Source organism: Somniosus microcephalus, chromosome 8 (genome assembly GCF_052327205.1).
Source record: "Somniosus microcephalus isolate GS21.2 chromosome 8, FLI_Smic_1.0, whole genome shotgun sequence".
NCBI classification, from domain to species: domain Eukaryota; kingdom Metazoa; phylum Chordata; class Chondrichthyes; order Squaliformes; family Somniosidae; genus Somniosus; species Somniosus microcephalus.
The window spans coordinates 46,619,432-46,636,200 of NC_140994.1; the positions used below are offsets into that span (position 1 = coordinate 46,619,432).

Consider the following 16,769-nt stretch of genomic DNA (forward strand, 5'->3'; position numbering starts at 1 on the left):
AGCCCAATTTGCAAAAGGAGCCTCAAACAGGTGCTCGGCCTCCTATTAGCATATGCTAAAGGCTGAACGCCTGTTTCAGGCATGGGCCCTGGACTCTTTATCTACCTTTACCAATGTGGTGGGCGGCGCACTTTTGGTGAGTAATGAATGTACGCCCCGCCCGCCATATTGGATGCTTAGGTGCCCATTTCGCTCCTGAAGTACAGGCATGCACTGATGAATTTCTAGGCAGAGGGGGAGTTAAGTGAGGAAAACTGGCAAAAAAAGTATAACAATGACAGCAGAATCACTCTTCCACTTGCTGCTCAGTTCAAACTAAAATTCCTGCTGCTTTAGTAAATATTTTGACAGAACAATTCTCAGCAGTGAACACGCCCAAGCTGGATGAAGTCGACTTGTGGAGGAGCTTTGATCTTTTGTACCATGCCGGCAGCTCACTCATTCACAAAATATGCACAAAATACAGAAGGGCATTATGTGTTTAGTTACATCAAAGACATCACCTATAGTGATCGCAGGATATTGGCACAATCATAGAGTCATAGAGTTTTACAGCACAGAAAGAGGCCCTTCGGCCCATCGTGTCTGCGCCGCCCATCCATCCCTGTCCAGTCTAATCCCATTTTCCAGCATTTGGTCCATAGCCTTGTATGCAATGGCATTTCAAGTGCTCATCCAAATGCTTCTTGAATGTTGTGAGGGTTCCTGCCTCCACCACCCTTTCAGGCATTGAGTTCCACATTCCAACCACCCTCTGGGTGAAAAAGTTCCTCCTCAAATACCCTCTAAATCTCCTGCCCCTTACCCTGAATCTATGCCCCCTTGTTATTGACCCCCCCACTAAGGGGAAAAGTTCCTCTTTATCTACCCTATCTATGCCCCTCATCATTTTGTACACCTCAATCAGGTCCCCCCTCAGCCTTCTCTGCTCCAAGGAAAACAACTCCAGCCTGTCCAGCCTCTCTTCATAGCTGAGGCGCTCCATCCCAGGTAACATCCTGGTGAATCTTCTCTGCACCCTCTCCAAAGCAATCACATCCTTCCTATAGTGAGGCGACCAGAACTGCACACAGTACTCCAGCTGTGGCCTCACCAGCGTTTTGTACAGCTCCATCATAACCTCCCTGCTCTTATATTCTATGCCTCGGCTAATGAAGGCAAGTATCCCATATGCCTTTTTAACCACCTTATCTACCTGCTCCGCTGCCTTCAGGGATCTATGTACATGTACACCAAGGTCCCTCTGACCCTCTGTACTTCCTAGGGTCCTACCACTCATTGTGTATTCCCTTGCCTTATTTGTCCGTCCAAAATGCATCACCTCGCACTTTTCAGGGTTAAATTCCATTTGCCACTTTTCCGCCCATCTGACCAACCCGTTTATATCGTCCTGTAGCCGGAGGCTTTCCTCCTCGCAATTTACCACCCCACCAATTTTCGTGTCATCTGCGAACTTACTGATCATACTTTTTACATTCTCATCCAAATCATTTATGTAGATCACAAACAATAAGGGACCCAGCACCGATCCCTGAGGTACCCCACTGGACACAGGCTTCCAGTCACAAAAGCAACCTTCGACCATCACCCTCTGCCTCCTGCCACTCAGCCAGTTTAGGATCCAACGCGCCAAGGCACCCTGGATCCCATGGGCTCTTACCTTCTTGACCAGTCTCCTATGCGGGACTTTGTCAAAAGCTTTACTGAAGTCCATGTAAACCACATCCACAGCATTTCCCTCATCCACCCCACAAGTCACCCCCTCGAAAAATTCGATCAGATTTGTTAGACATGATTTACCCTTGACAAAGCCATGCTGACTATCCCCGATTAATCCTTGCCTCTCCAAGTGGAGATTAATTTTGTCCCTCAGAATTTTTTCCAATAATTTCCCCACCACAGATGTTACACTCACTGGCCTGTAATTCCCTGGTTTATCCCTGCTACCCTTCTTGAATAATGGTACTACGTTAGCTGTTCTCCAGTCCTCTGGTACATCCCCTGTGGCCAGAGAGGTTCTGAAAATTAGTGTCAGAGCCCCTGCAATCTCCTCCCTTGCCTCCCACAGCAGCCTGGGATACATCTCGTCCGGGCCTGGGGATTTATCCACTTTTTGGCCTGCTAAAACCGCTAGCACCTCCTCCCCCTCGATGCTAATATGTTCAAGTATGTCACAGTCCCCTTGCCCGATTTCTATGTCTGCATCGTCTTTCTCCATAGTGAACACAGATGCAAAAAATTCATTTAAAACCCCGCCTACATCCTCTGGCTCTACACACAGATTGCCACTTTGGTCCCTAATGGGCCCTACCCTTTCCCTGGTTATCCTCTTGCCCTTAATATACTTATAAAACATCTTAGGATTTTCCTTTATTTTGCTCGCCAGTGTTATTTCATGGCCCCTCCTCGCCCTCCTAATTTCTTTTTTAAGTATGCCCCTGCACTTTTTATACTCCTCTAGGGCTTCTTCTGTCTTTAGTCTTTTGTAACTGCCAAAAGCCCCCCTTTTATTTCTAATGCATTTTTGTATATCCCTTGTCATCCAAGGTTCCCTTTGCTTGTTGGTCCCACCCTTGACCTTTACAGGAACAATATTGGGTCAAATTTGAATTTGTTTTTAGTTTGCAGTGTGATGAAATATTTAAATGGTCTACCTTCATGAGTTATGAATCCTTCAAACACAAATAATTGGTTCAACCTGCAGGAAAGAAAAATCAGATATCTAGTGCTATTTCTGTCGTTAAAGATCCAAACTAAGCTATTTTATCTTGGGCTGGGTCAAATGGATACACAGCCACATTTTGTAAATGTGATAAGATATTCTTTCACTTCAACTAAAGTTGTTATTTATATTGTTAAACTTGAGTGCTTGGCTGCAGCAGCAAATTCCTGCTGTTAACTGGACCCAGGCACTTTCAGACATCACAGCTGCATGCACTGTAAGCTCAGTTTGGTAGTGGGAAGGTCTGAGCGAGAGTACACGTTACATTGCCCACTTCCCTCTATCCGATGGAAAATCCTTTTGACCCCAGTACTAGTTTAATTGCTTAGCTTTAAATCTAAGATGACCACATTTATAAACATCTCCACCACAATCATTATGAACACTTCAGCAGGTCATCCATAACATTTTGAATACATTTCGGTAATTAGTATTTCGAGGTGCTTATCAGAACGACAAAGAACAATCCAATTATAATTTCTGCGATTTACAGAGTGTAAAGGTCCTTTTTGAGGAGATTTGTTAATCAAATGATTGTAATAAACAGATGACTATTTCAGTGCTATTGTGCACATCTAAAATATGCAATGTTTCGTAAGCCATATTACATCAATTTTGAGAAGAAATGACAAGTAATTGAATCTGCCAGATAATTTTAAACAGTGAAGCCATCTCTGTTTAGCAGGTTATAGTTAAGGTAATTTTCTCTCCATGTTTGACACTGAGGAGGTAATAATAACCACTTCCAGGCCCTTAATTTGATGCTGCATTGACAGCAGAATGGGCAGCATGGTTTCAGGAGCAATTGTTCATCCAATACTGCATTAAGAGATAACAACAGAAAATGCTGGAAAAACTCAGCAGGTCAGGCAACATCTGTGGAGAGAAATTTGAGTTGACGTTTCGGGTTTGACCCTTCTTCAAGATTCCCTTCAATCAATCAAATTGCAGAATCAGCAACTAAAACCAGTGATCAACTTGACAGACCTACAGGCTATTGTCCTTTCAAGCAGTCCCCTTAACTAGACTACCAGGATACACTGAAATCCCAAAACAATCTGTGAAGTATCTGGCTCAATAATAAAAATGACCAATCACATTTTAACCAAAAAAAATTCTGTAGTACACAACCGCATGACAATCAAAAAAAATTGTTCTCAGGATGTGGGTATTGCTGGCAAGGCTGGTGTTTCCCTGAGAAGGTGGTGGTGGTACACCTCCTTACAACTGAGCGGCTTGCGAATCAATCAGGTTGGTGTGGGACTGGAGTGACTTATAGAACAGTCCAGGTAAAGAGAGCAGGTTTCCTTCCCTAACGGACATCAGTGAAGCAGTTGTTTTTTTAAAGAGTCCTAGAGTCATTACGGCACAGAAGGAGGCCATTCGTCCCAAGGTATCCATGCTGGCTTTCTGTTGAGCAATCCAGTCAGTCCCATACCCCCGCTCTATCCCCGTAACCCTGCAAGTTTATTTCCCTCAAGTGCCTATCCAATTTCTTTTTGAAATCATTGATTGTCTCCGCTTCCACCATCCTCACGGCAGCGAGTTCCAGGTCATTACCACTCGCTGCGTAAAAAAGTTCTTCCTCACGTCCCCCTGTATCTCTTGCCCAAAACCTTAAATCTGTGTCCCCTAGTCCTTGTACCATCAGCTAATGGGAAAAGCCTTTCCCTGTCTAGCCTATCCAAACCCATCATAATCTTGGACACCTCTATCAAATCTCCCCTCAACCTCCTTTGCTCCAAGGAGAACAACCCCAGCTTCTCCAACCGAACCTTGTGGCTAAAATCCCTCATTAATGGAACCATTCTGGTAAATCTCCTCTGCACCCTCTCATCCTTCCTAAAGTGTGGTGACCAGAACTGGACGCAATACTCTAGTTGTGACCTAACCAGCGCTTTATAAAGGTTCAGCATAACTTCCCTGATTTTGTACTCAATACCTCTATGCATGAAGCCCAAGATCCCATTTGCTTTGCTAACTACTCTCAACATGCTCGGCCACCTTCAAAGATCTATGCACATGAACCCTCGGGTCCCTCAGTCCCTGCACACTCTTTAGAACTGTGCCATTAAGCCTGTATTGCCTCTCCCTATCCCTTCTGCCAAAATGCATCACCTCACACTTCTCTGTATTAAATTCCATCTGCCACTTGTCTGCCCATTCTGCTAGCCTATCTATGTCCTGTTGCAGTCAATTGGTATCATCCTCACGGTTTGCCACACCTCCAAGTTTGGTATCATCGGCAAATTTTGAAATTTTGCTCTGTATTCCAATATCCAAGACACATGTATCAAAAAAAAGCAGTGATCCAAGCACTGACCCTTGGGGAACACCACTGTCTACCATCCTCCAGTCTGAAAAACAACCATTTACGACGACTCGCTGTTTTCTGTCCTTAAGCCAATTCTTATCCAAGCTGCCAATTCTTATCCAAGCTGCCACTGACCCACCTATTCCATGAGCCTCAATTTTGTTAACCAGCCTTTTATATGGTACTTTTTCAAATGCTTTCTTAAAAGCCATATAGACAACATCCATTGCATTCCCTTCATCGATCCTCCCTGTTACTTCATTAAAGAATTCATTTATATTAGTCAAACATGATCTGCCTTTTACAAATCTGTGCTGGCTCTCCTTAATTAACTTAAACCTCTCCAAGTGCCTGTTAATTTTTTCCATGATTATTGTTTTTACAACAATCGATAGTTTCATGGTCACTTTTTTTGCTGATACCAGCTTTTTATTTCCAGACTTTAACTGAATTCAAATTCTCAAATGGTCATGTTGAGATTTGAACTCACAGTCTCTGGATTACTAGTCCAGTAGCATAACCACCACACTACCGCACCCAGAATATGACAATTCCTTGTCTTTTTCAAACCATCTAAACCTACACAATTTAGAATTGAATAAAATATTTTTTTTTTTTTTTAAAAACACACAAATTTCCCATTCCACATTTCAATTGTTTTTTGATATCTTCTCCCTCCTCCACTACCAGACAGTACCAAAACCCATAACTCCAGTGTCCAATCCAACTCGAGCACAACATCCTAGGGCTGACATCCGAAGGCCCAAGGTGGAAAAAAAATGTGCAACAGACCAAAGGCTAATGGCTCCATTTGATTTCCACTCCAACTGTTCTGCTCCATTCTGTGGCTCACTGCTTGGTGCCCACTGCCCATGTAGCCTCATCCTGCATTCAGTAGGTTATTTGTGGCCTTTCACTCTGAACCCACCAACTTCCTTATTATACTTCTACTCGGTCGCTCCTAAGCCCTGCATCTAGCTCAGTCCGACATAGCCTATTGCCCCTTGACTCAGACTCACCAAACCCCACACACTACCAGGCTTTGCAATGCTAATAGACATCAGCAAATGACAGTGATTCTCAGAAGACTAGGATTAATTCTTGGCCCAATTTTCACTAACTATAATATACCACAAAAAAAAATAATGAATACTGTATGAGTTAGCATAATATAATTACAGAGACTTAAGTGCCAATAGAATTGCTTCAATCATTTGTTGCCCTCATCAAGATGAGGGTGTTCATCCTGGGAAATCTCGATCAAGTCCTGCTAGGCCAAGTATAGCTAGATAAAGCATTTAGCTCCTTCTGTTCTGGCCCAGCAACTTGCTTCAGCTCCAACCTCCAAAGGGAGCACCATACTGCAAGTGTTACATTTCCTCCATTACCCACACCAACAATCCTGTGCTTTCACTGAGTGTGATTTACTAATTAGTGGTGCATTAGGGAGAGTTTTTTTGCTATAGGCTATGCCCACTAAGAACTTGATTGAGATTGCACAAACTCATTGCACCCTTATTACCAAGAGATGAAGGAGACTGTCACCCCTTTAGCTTGGTCTGGATTTGAACCTCTGTTCTGGAATTGAAAAGCTAGTGTTTAACCCATTCACATTCAGGGCCTCACAATTTAAACACTTATAACCTGTTATATTGGTCGAACCTGTGGTCTATAAAATAAAACATTGTGGGGGTTATTTTGGTGAAAGGGTGAAAACAGGCGCTAAGTGGGTGCTGTGCTAAGACACGCCTGTTTGAAAGTCTGGTTTTAGCCTGCAATTTTGGTCCTAATTGCTGATTACCATAATCTGAACTTGCCTAGAGGGGCTAAAACAGAGACACCCGCAGGTTTTTTTTTTTTTTTTTTTTTACCCAAAAAAAGAAACAATTTCACAAATAAGGTGACAACAACCCAATTCACCCGCAGGTTTAGCACTCAAACACTGATTAGTATTTAAAAAGGGCAGTAGACAGAAGGCTGGAAACTATAGACCGGTTAGCCTAACATCTGTGGTAGGTAAAATTTTGGAGTCCATTATTAAGGAGACAGTAACAGGACATTTGGATAATCATCATTTAATAGGACAAAGTCAGTATGGTTTTATGAAGGGTAAGTCATGTTTGACAAATTTGCTGGAGTTCTTTGAGGAAGTAACATATAGGGTGGATAAAGGGGAACCAGTGGACGTAGTGTATTTAGACTTCCAAAAGGCATTTGACAAGGTGCCACACAAAAGATTATTGCTTAAGATAAAAAATCACGGGATTGGGGGTAATATTCTGGCATGGATAGAGGATTGGCTATCTAACAGAAGGCAGAGAGTTGGGATAAATGGTTCATTCTCAGACTGGCAATCAGTAACTAGTGGTGTTCTGCAGGGGTCAGTGCTGGGTCCCCAACTCTTTACAATCTATATTAACGATTTGGAGGAGGGGACCGAGTGTAACATATCAAAGTTTGCAGATGGTACTAAGATGGGGGGGAAAGTAGTGAGTGAGGAGGACATAAAAAACCTTCAAGGGGACATAGACAGGCTAAGTAAGTGGGCAGAGATTTGGCAGATGGAATACAATACTGGAAAGTGTGAGGTTATGCACTTTGGCAGGAAAAATCGTAGAGCAAGTTATTATCTTAATGGCAAGAAACTGGAAAGTACTGAAGTACAAAGGGATCTGGGGGTCCTGGTGCACGAAACTCAAAAGGTTAGTATGCAGGTGCAGCAAGTGATTAAGAATGCCAATGGAATGTTGGCTTTCATTGCTAGGGGGATAGAATATAAAAATAGGGAGGTATTGCTTCAGTTGTACAAGGTATTGGTGAGACCGCACCTGGAATACTGCGTACAGTTTTGGTGTCCATACTTAAGAAAGGACATACTTGCTCTCGAGTCAGTACAAAGAAGGTTCACTCGGTTAATCCCGGGGATGAGGGGATGGACATATGAGGAGAGGTTGAGTAGATTGGGACTCTACTCATTGGAGTTCAGAAGAATGAGAGGCGATCTTATTGAAACATATAAGATTGTGAAGGGGTTGGATCGGGTGGATGCGGGGAAGATGTTCCCGATGATGGGTGAAACTAGAACTAGGGGGCATAGTCTTAGAATAAGGGGCTGCTCTTTCAAAACTGAGATGAGGAGGAACTACTTCACTCAGAGGGTGGTAGGTCCATGGAATATGCTGCCCCAAAAAACTGTAGAAGCTACATCATTACATAAATTTAAAACAGAAATAGACAGTTTCCTAGGAGTAAAGGGAATTAAGGGTTACGGGGAGCGGGCAGGAATTTGGACATGAGTCTAGGTTCGGATCGGTCATGGCCCTGTGGGTAGCGGAGCGGGCCCAGGGGCCGTGTAGCCTGATCCTGCTCCTATTTCGTGTGTCTAATTCTGTTAGATGCAGGAGATGGTTTTGTGATAGTGGATTGGCAGTTAGGATCAGATCAGCCATGACCTTATTGAATGGCGGAGCAGGCTCGAGGGGCCGATTGGCCTACTCCTGCTCCTATGTCTTATGTTCTTATGTAGACACAGTTTTCATGGAGCAGTACATGTGGGCTCTACTCACCCACTTCCACTGAAGGTGTGGAGTAGGCTGGCTGAGGGTCCGACTGAGAGGGCGCACAGGTTCTTGGATGCAGCACTGGAGGCCCTGGTGGAGGAGATCCAGAGGAGGAGGGAGATGCCCTGTACCTGGAGGGGGAAAAGCGCCCACCTCGCCCTCTGCCCTGCAGCTGCTGCTGTGCCTGGCCTCACGTCCTCCCATTCCTCCTCCAGACCAAGGGGGGGATACCTAGCAAGATGCCAATGACCAATCACACTCTTTCGCCTGGTGACTGCTATAAGGTAGAGTAGCACCGTACTCAATCTTTTTATGTGAAGTCCTCAGAGAATTTCCAGAATAAATGTTGATACAATGTAGGTGAAGTCTTGACAAAGTGTCTCAGAAAGTCTCCTGATGTGTTTCAAAAGTCCTCTTCAAACCTCCAGCAGCAAGTGAACAGTAAAAGGTGATGTACCTTTAAGTAGCACTCGAAATCCTCAGCAACGACTGGTTTACTCCCAATCAGCTGGTTGCTGTTCGGAGAAGGCATTCGGTCAAGCTAGCCACCAAAATGCCGTGCAGCCTCCTTAATGAGTGCTAACAGGCAATTTAAGTGGCAATCAGCCCCTTAATGATCCTATGGGTGGCCGTTCCTAGTGCAAGCTTCAACTCCTTTACCAGATGGCGTCTTGTGCTAAATGTGGGCTAAACTGGCGTTTCAACTTACAACCCCACCTTGGCCACCTCGGAGGCTCTTTAGCACCTACAGTTTCTGGGAAAAATCACCCCCTGTAAGTTTAATATGCAATTTTTATTCCAAAGATAATAATAACTGACAAATTCCAATTTTACGACGCTACTATGTTGAAGGAAACAGCTAAATGACAGTGACAATGATACCCCAATCAAATAGAGTATACATGCAGGAAGCCTGCATTAAGTTCCTGCCAATGCTATGCCTGACCTGGCTGCTAAGGGAGAATCATTCAAGATGTCTTCTCTGCGCTCCCAACTGAAGTGTGGTTTTCACTGTCTTTCCCAAGCAGCATAACCATGACCAGGGACTCACTACTTGGGGAATTAGAGATGTAGACCCTAAAACTCCATGGTAGTGAGTTAGAGCACTAGTAAAATAGTGTTATACCAGGAAAACCACCTTTTTGTTAATGGCGGAAAATGTTGTTAATGTAACCATTATTTTGCAGCTGTGATTAAACTTTTCTTTTGTTAAAGAACTATAAGAAGGGTTGACATTATAAAGTGTGTGACGTGTTGTTGCAGAACTGTGTATTTGGAGTGGTTTGTAACTGGATTGGTTTGTCTCTTCTCAGCCTTCCCTCTTACCTCAGCACAACATGCCACTTCTTCACAAGAACTGCTTTTGCATTTCTAATACTAGCAAAAAAAAAACCCAGCATTGGAGCTAGAATACCAACCATACCCTTGTCCCCTGTAAAGGATTTTGAATATAGTACTTCTGTTGTGACAGGTGTAGATGCAGACAATGGATTTAACACAATCCGCAACAAACTTCTAACAGTCTCTGTTCTGTTTGGTGTATGAAGGTACCGCTCTTCTTTCAGCTTCTGGTAAATTGTAGATGAAAAGGGAGGGTGATGTCATTTTAATGAATGTCAAGCACAAAAAGCTGTATTCATTGATATTGAGCTTTTGTTTTGATCCTCTTGGTGTTTTCAGTGCTGATGTATAATGCTTGGGTTAGCATGATTGAAGCAGTGAATCACTTGGTGCTCTTGAATGCAAAAAATAGATCTTCAAAAAATAAACAAGCTTCATTTGACTAACACAATTTGAATATTCAGAAAAACCGATGCCCTAAAATTTGCTAACTGTTTTATGTGGTAAATTGTTTCTATTTAAAATAATATCCTTGAGCTCAAATGCAGCACTGTGATATGGAATGGCTCTTGTCACTGCTTGTAACTAGTTTGTGAAAGCAGAGGGCAACAGAACAGAAGACAGCAAGACACTAATGAACACTACATGACCACCTTCACCAGTTCAGTTAAATGATCAGAGACTAATTTGAGTTTTTTTTTGTGTTTTCCTTTTCTCTCCTGGCCATGCTTCTCTTCTTAGGCAGTCCCTCGGAAATGAGAATGACTTGCTTCCACATTAAAAATGTGTTCGCAGGTGACTGATGGGTCCAGTGTGGGATCCACAGTCTCTGTCACAGGTGGGGCAGACAGTGGTTGAAGGGGTGGGTGGGTGTGGTGCTTGGGTTGACGTGTGCTCCTTGCATTGCTTGTGCTTGGCTTCCGCTTGCTCCTGGCGACCATGCTGCTCATGCATGGCATCTTGCCCAAGTGGCCATTCTCTGATATAACTGTAGTAATGTCTTGCACTATGGATCAATATGAATGAAAAGAATTAACCTCATCATTTCTTAATTGTAGTATCTTCTACAGGTAGAATTCTCTGTATCCCATGGCACTGCTGAACAAATGAATTACCCCATTCCTGAAGCAAGTGTTGGTGCAACTCTAGGCACAGCACAGCCATGGCAAGGAACTAATAAATCAACATACCCCTCCCACAAGCACCGGTGCAACTGTTGTGTGAAATGGCTTCACAAGAACATATCTCTGTGTAAACAGCTGAAAATTCAATAAAGAGAATAAGTGTTACTTTCTTCAACAATAAGGCAGACACTCATAGTCAGTCTAACAGCTGAAGTGTTGCTTTTGACAGCCTGGCCACCATCTGTTAAACTCAACACCTTTGCCAGTGACACAGTCCTTGAATTTTCCTGAACTGAATATACTGCACACACCAGCTATAGATTGCACCTACTTGAAAGCTGCACCATAGAATCATTCGAGACTGTTGACTAAGCAGCCAAATGGCTGCATTCAGCAGTCCATGGTTTGCAGATCGCCAATATCTGTGTAAAAGCTTTTAATTTACACGCTGGATCTTTTTGTTTGGGTTTTAAACAGTGCTTCCCTCTCTCACTCCAAATACAGATTCCTGTCTCATCGCCATGAGCCAGTGAATTATTTCCACTGCATTTCCTTGTCCTTGTGTGAATCAACATTTTACCTGCTTTATTAGCATTTTCAGCTGTATGAGAAAGTATTTAAAAATAGAATAAAAAATCAATAGATTCCAGATGCACTGAGCCATTGGTTATCTTTCTAATTGCAAATCATTCAGAAATACTAAGTGTACAACTTAGGAGCTCAAAGGGTCCTGTCAACTTTGATGGCAGTGATGCTGTAAAGTCAGTGAGGCATTGGTACTTCTTCTGGAGGTGTTGAGACCACTTAAATAGGTGCTTTCCCTGGATATAAGCAGCATTGCAAAATGCTGCCGTCAGCAGAACTGGCTGTTGTCTTCTAGCAACAGATGAGTGCTCAAGCTACCCACACAGACAAGTGACCAGTGATGCAACTTTCCTATTGCAGGCCTGTACAACCCTCTTGCACCCATCAGGGAACATTAAGACATAAAGTAGTGAATTCTGACTTTCAAACAGCTTATGCATGCGAGTTGCTTGTCTGTTACTGTTGCTGCTGTGCAGTCTGCCCCACAACAGCAGAAGCCGAGACTATTACAGAACCACTTTGTTTGAAGCAGTCGTGTCATATAAACACAACATAATTTATGCAAAGCCAGACTCTTGTGTTTCTTTGCATAAACCATTGAACCAATAGCAACAACTTCCATTTATATAGCGACTTTAACATAAGGTTCCAAGGCTTCACCAATGCGAAGATGGAAAGCAGATGCCAAGCCAGTAAAGGTGTGATTAGGAGGGCTAAGGAGCTTTTCATAGAATGATACAGTACAGACGGAGACCATTTGGCCCATTGTGCCTGCGCTAGCTCTTTGAAACAGCTATCCAATTAGACCCACTCCCATGCCCTTTCCCCATAGCCCTACAAATTGTTCCCCTTCAAGTATTTATTTTTAAGAGAAGAGAGAGGTGAAGCAGTGGAGAGGTTTAAACATGGAATCCATTTGTGTATCTTGTTTATACCTCAAGTTATGTGATTTTGGAGTTAAAACTGTGGAAAGTTAAATCTATTTTCTGTTTACTTATTGTGCTATTACAGAATTGATTTGTTTACAGAGGATAGTGAATGAATGATATAATACTGGTTTGATGCCAGATGAAGTGTCTACACAATCCTCTATTGCACTGCAAAGCTCAGGCTTAGTTTGGCTGCTAATCCCTATATACCAACGCACATCAATAATTCTGGTATTTTTAATCTTAGTCATTTTCCATGCTGACATCCAGAAATATAATCTTACAAAAATTTCTGCACATAGATTAATTAAGAAGATCAATGCAGATGAGAAAGGGGAACAAGCAGAAGAAAGAATGATGGAAACGGATGAGGTGAGTGGTGTTCAAAAATATGTTTTTATGTTGAGCAGTTTTGTCAAATTTAACTAGGAGTTTCAACTTCAGCATATGAAAGACCAAGACACGATTGGGTATGGGCAAAGAATGAGGAAACTCCACTTTCCATTTGCTTGGAAATAGTACAGATTAAGAAATAAATTACCACTTCTGTGATCAGAGTTTTTTCTTCAACTTTCTTAGGCTGTTCCATGGAGAACCTGTAATTAAATGGCTTTGAGATCCCAGAACGTGTGCGCCCCTGTTATTTAGGCACTAATGTACCCTGATAGGACTCCCAGTAGCTACTAGAGTTCCATGTATCTATGAATAATGATGAGATTAGTACACTGGTTCTTTTCAAATTTCACATCTGAGAAGTACCTTGGGACTTTTTTCTACATTAAAGGCACTACATAAATGCAAGTTGTTGTTGTTGTGAGACAGGTTATTGTTAGTCAAATGACTAAGGGGGCGATTTTCTCACTGGAGGGGAGGTGGAAGCGGGTTCCGAACCTGCCCTCATTGTTTTTGATTTTCCCGCCTTTCCCGCCTCCAAACCCGCCTCCTCCGACGTCAGAAAATCGCCCCCTAAGTAACAAAAGAGCGAGTTGTGCCTCTAAGTGAATGATCGTTGGAATGTTTGAACCAAGATGCTGGCTGCTTACTAACTGCCCAGTGTAAATGCAAAATTTAGAATTCATGATCAATTTTTGTGGGCAAAATGGTTAGATTAAAAAAAAATCTAATTATAACTCAGTACTACATAAATTTTGCTTAACGACATTCATGGGGCAAATGAATGCATTCCCAGTGACTCAGGTGGTACATGTACTGCCCAGTTTGAATTTGAGTGATAGGCAGGAAGGCACCAGATAGTGGGGTAGCTGATGAGAAGAGTCAGCTTGCTCCTGGTGTCCAGTGTGCGAGAGGGGATTTAAACATGAAAAGGTCCCCTTCAGGAGTGCAATCCTGCAAATTTTAAAGTTTCTTAAATGCTAACTCTTCGCATCAGCTACCTGAGAGGCAGCTCTGCTCTGTTCCAGACGTCTGTGGCCTACAAGCAGCCACTTTCCACTGCTGTCTCCGAGGTGGGAATCCCCCTGGGAACCTGACAAAATGATGATGATTATGCTGACCCCAGAAAATCTGACGGGATCAGCGGTGGCCAAGTTAAATGGGCACAAAGCCACACCAACTTCAGCCTGGCTTTCTACCAAAGTGGAAATCCCTGTTCAATATTTACAGCAATGTTTTAAATACAGATAAATATACCTCTGCATTTAACAGTTCCAAACACCTTGAATGATCTACAAGACAGGTCCCTAACCAAAGACAATGGCAGCAATCTCTCACGCCCTCATCCTGAGGTGTGCATATCAGGTAGTCTCGGATGTGTATTTTTACAGCTAGCTGCAACAAATTTTAACCCTGTGTGTACTGTGACCAATTGGAAAGAATTCAATAAATATTTCTTCATAGGCAAAAATGCTTGTCGCACCTAGCCTTCCTAGGGAAAAAGAAATGTACATGGATGGCCCCAAGACTTACCTGCTATTTCCTCTTAGGATAAAGTCTGGGACATTATGATGCTAGTAGTTATATTAAGCAGTAACTATAATATTCAAATGATACAATGCAACATGAATTGTCACTTTTACATTCCTGATAAAGAAATGGCAATTACATTATATAAATATCGACACAAAATGCAGTTGGAGAAGCAGCTCCAATAACTTGAGAAACGTGGTTCTGGTTCTGGTTTTGTGCTATTGTGCTTTCAACCTTTGCTTTCTCAAAATAACTATAGCCAAGCATTTAAAATGGAAGTAATGTGGGGCAATGGCTTCCTCCGCGAGCACTCTGAGCTAAACGGGATTATCAGTTGACAGCAACAGTGCCTGTGGTATAAGATTGAGGGGCAACATCTACTTCATAACTCTCATTCCTGACTTCATGTGAGACACTTATGGCCTAGCAAGCGGAAACAATGCCAAATACTCCTCAATACTGTTCCTAATGATGATTCGACAGACTTGCTGATAAGCTCAAATTGAATGAGAAAGTTTATTTAAGCAGTAATTATGGTAATTATAATTTTCAGGGATTAAAATAGTTCAAACGTCTTTTTCAAAAAATTGAAATGCAGTCATTTACTTTCTGTAACTTCCTGTCATACCTCATCTCTTTTTTTCTTTATAGCCATTTAAAATTATTATTTTAGATCTTCTTGTCCGCCCTACAGTTTTGGAGATTCTTTTCTTTTAACTAGCCAAACATGATGCCAACAACTCAATTTCTACTGGAGTACAGTTTTAAATTTTAGTTCAATTTGTCACTTTAGCCCTTCGGGTTCACTAGGTTGATTCCTGGGATGAGAGGGCTGTCCTATGAGGAGAGATTGTGTAGAATGGGCCTATATTCTCTGGAGTTTAGAAGAATGAGAGGTGATCTCATTGAAACATATAAGATTCTGAGAGGGCTTGACAGGGTAGATGCTGAGAAGCAGTTTCCCCTGGCTGGAGAGTCTAGAACTAGGGGACATAGGGGGAGAAATTCAGTTGTTAGCGCCACCCATTAGCGTCTTAAGAGGGCGATAAGTGGGGCGCGAAGCGGCTAGCGCCCGGGCGCGGTGAGACCTGCGCCTCTCGCGAAATTGAGCGGACATTTAGCGGTGGCGCAAAACCGCAATGCCCGCTCAGCTGCGCGTGCAGATCCTGACATCATTTCATGGTGCAACGCCCTTGGGCACCCCAAATCGGAACTTCAGTGGCGTACCCCTCCTTTCCGCCTGGCGCTCCCAGCGACTGGTTGACTGGAACGGTTCCCAGTCGCTGTGGGGCTGGGGGGGGGGGGCGCTATTTAAAGGGGGCTCTTCCTGGCTTCTTTGTGGTAGCCATTTTTGGACCACTCCTTCTGTGAGAGAGAGAGAGAGAGAGATTTGCAGAGAGACAAAGGGAGAGAGCTTTCTGCATTGAGTCAGCACTCGCAGAGGTACTTCTGGCTTCGGCCCAGAACTTTGTAGTTGATTTGATTTTTCACTGGCATAACCTTGAATGACCACATACTATGGGGGCTGCAATGGGTGGAAACGTTGGGTTTCTTCATTGCATTGAGAGGGCTCAGAGACGCCGAGAGAGAGTGCCAATCATGGCCAGACGGAAGAGGGCCAACAGGTGTCGGCACAGGAGGTCTTACCCTCCCAGTGTATTCCGCCAACAGTTCTCCTACCTCAACATGTCTGAGGAGCAGTGTTTTCGGAGGCTTCGATTCAGCAGGGAGGTGGTCACTGAGCTCTGCCACCTGCATCAGCCAGATCTGCAGCCTCAACTGAGGAGCAGGACGTCTCTGTCAGTGGCAGTGAAGGTGACAGTGGCTCTCAGCTTCTATGCCACCGGCTGCTTCCAATCCGCTACTGGGGACATTGCCAATGTCTCCCAGTTCGCGGTGCATTGCTGCATCTGCCAAGTCACGAATGCCCTCTTTAAAAGGAGACGTCAGTACATTTCCTTCCCCATGACCCTGGACAAGCAGCAAGAGCGCGCAATGGGATTTGCAAGAATAGCGGGCTTCTCCATGGTCCAGGGCGCCATTTACTGCACGCATGTGGCTTTGCGGGCGCCTCAAGAGAATGCCAGGGGAAACTGCTTCTCAGCATCTACCCTGTCAAGCCCTCTCAGAATCTAAGGGGTTCCATTAGTTGAACGTCCAGCTGGTGTGTGACCACAGACAGCTGATACTAGCTGTCAATGCCCGCTTTCCAGGCAGCAGCCATGACGCCTTCAGCCTATGCTAGACTTCTGTGGCAGACCTTTTCGA

At 43.5% G+C, this 16,769-nt stretch overlaps 1 protein-coding gene across 1 annotated transcript in view; it reads left to right on the top strand.

Annotated features, from left to right (window-relative positions):
• The window catches only part of ptprea (protein tyrosine phosphatase receptor type Ea), a 355,733-nt gene that overhangs the window by 59,500 nt on the left and 279,464 nt on the right, over positions 1-16,769 (top strand). Inside the window, exon 2 of the mRNA XM_085994684.1 lies at positions 12,878-12,947. The gene's annotated coding sequence lies outside the window, so the exon portion shown is untranslated. The remainder of the gene's footprint in view (positions 1-12,877; positions 12,948-16,769) is intronic.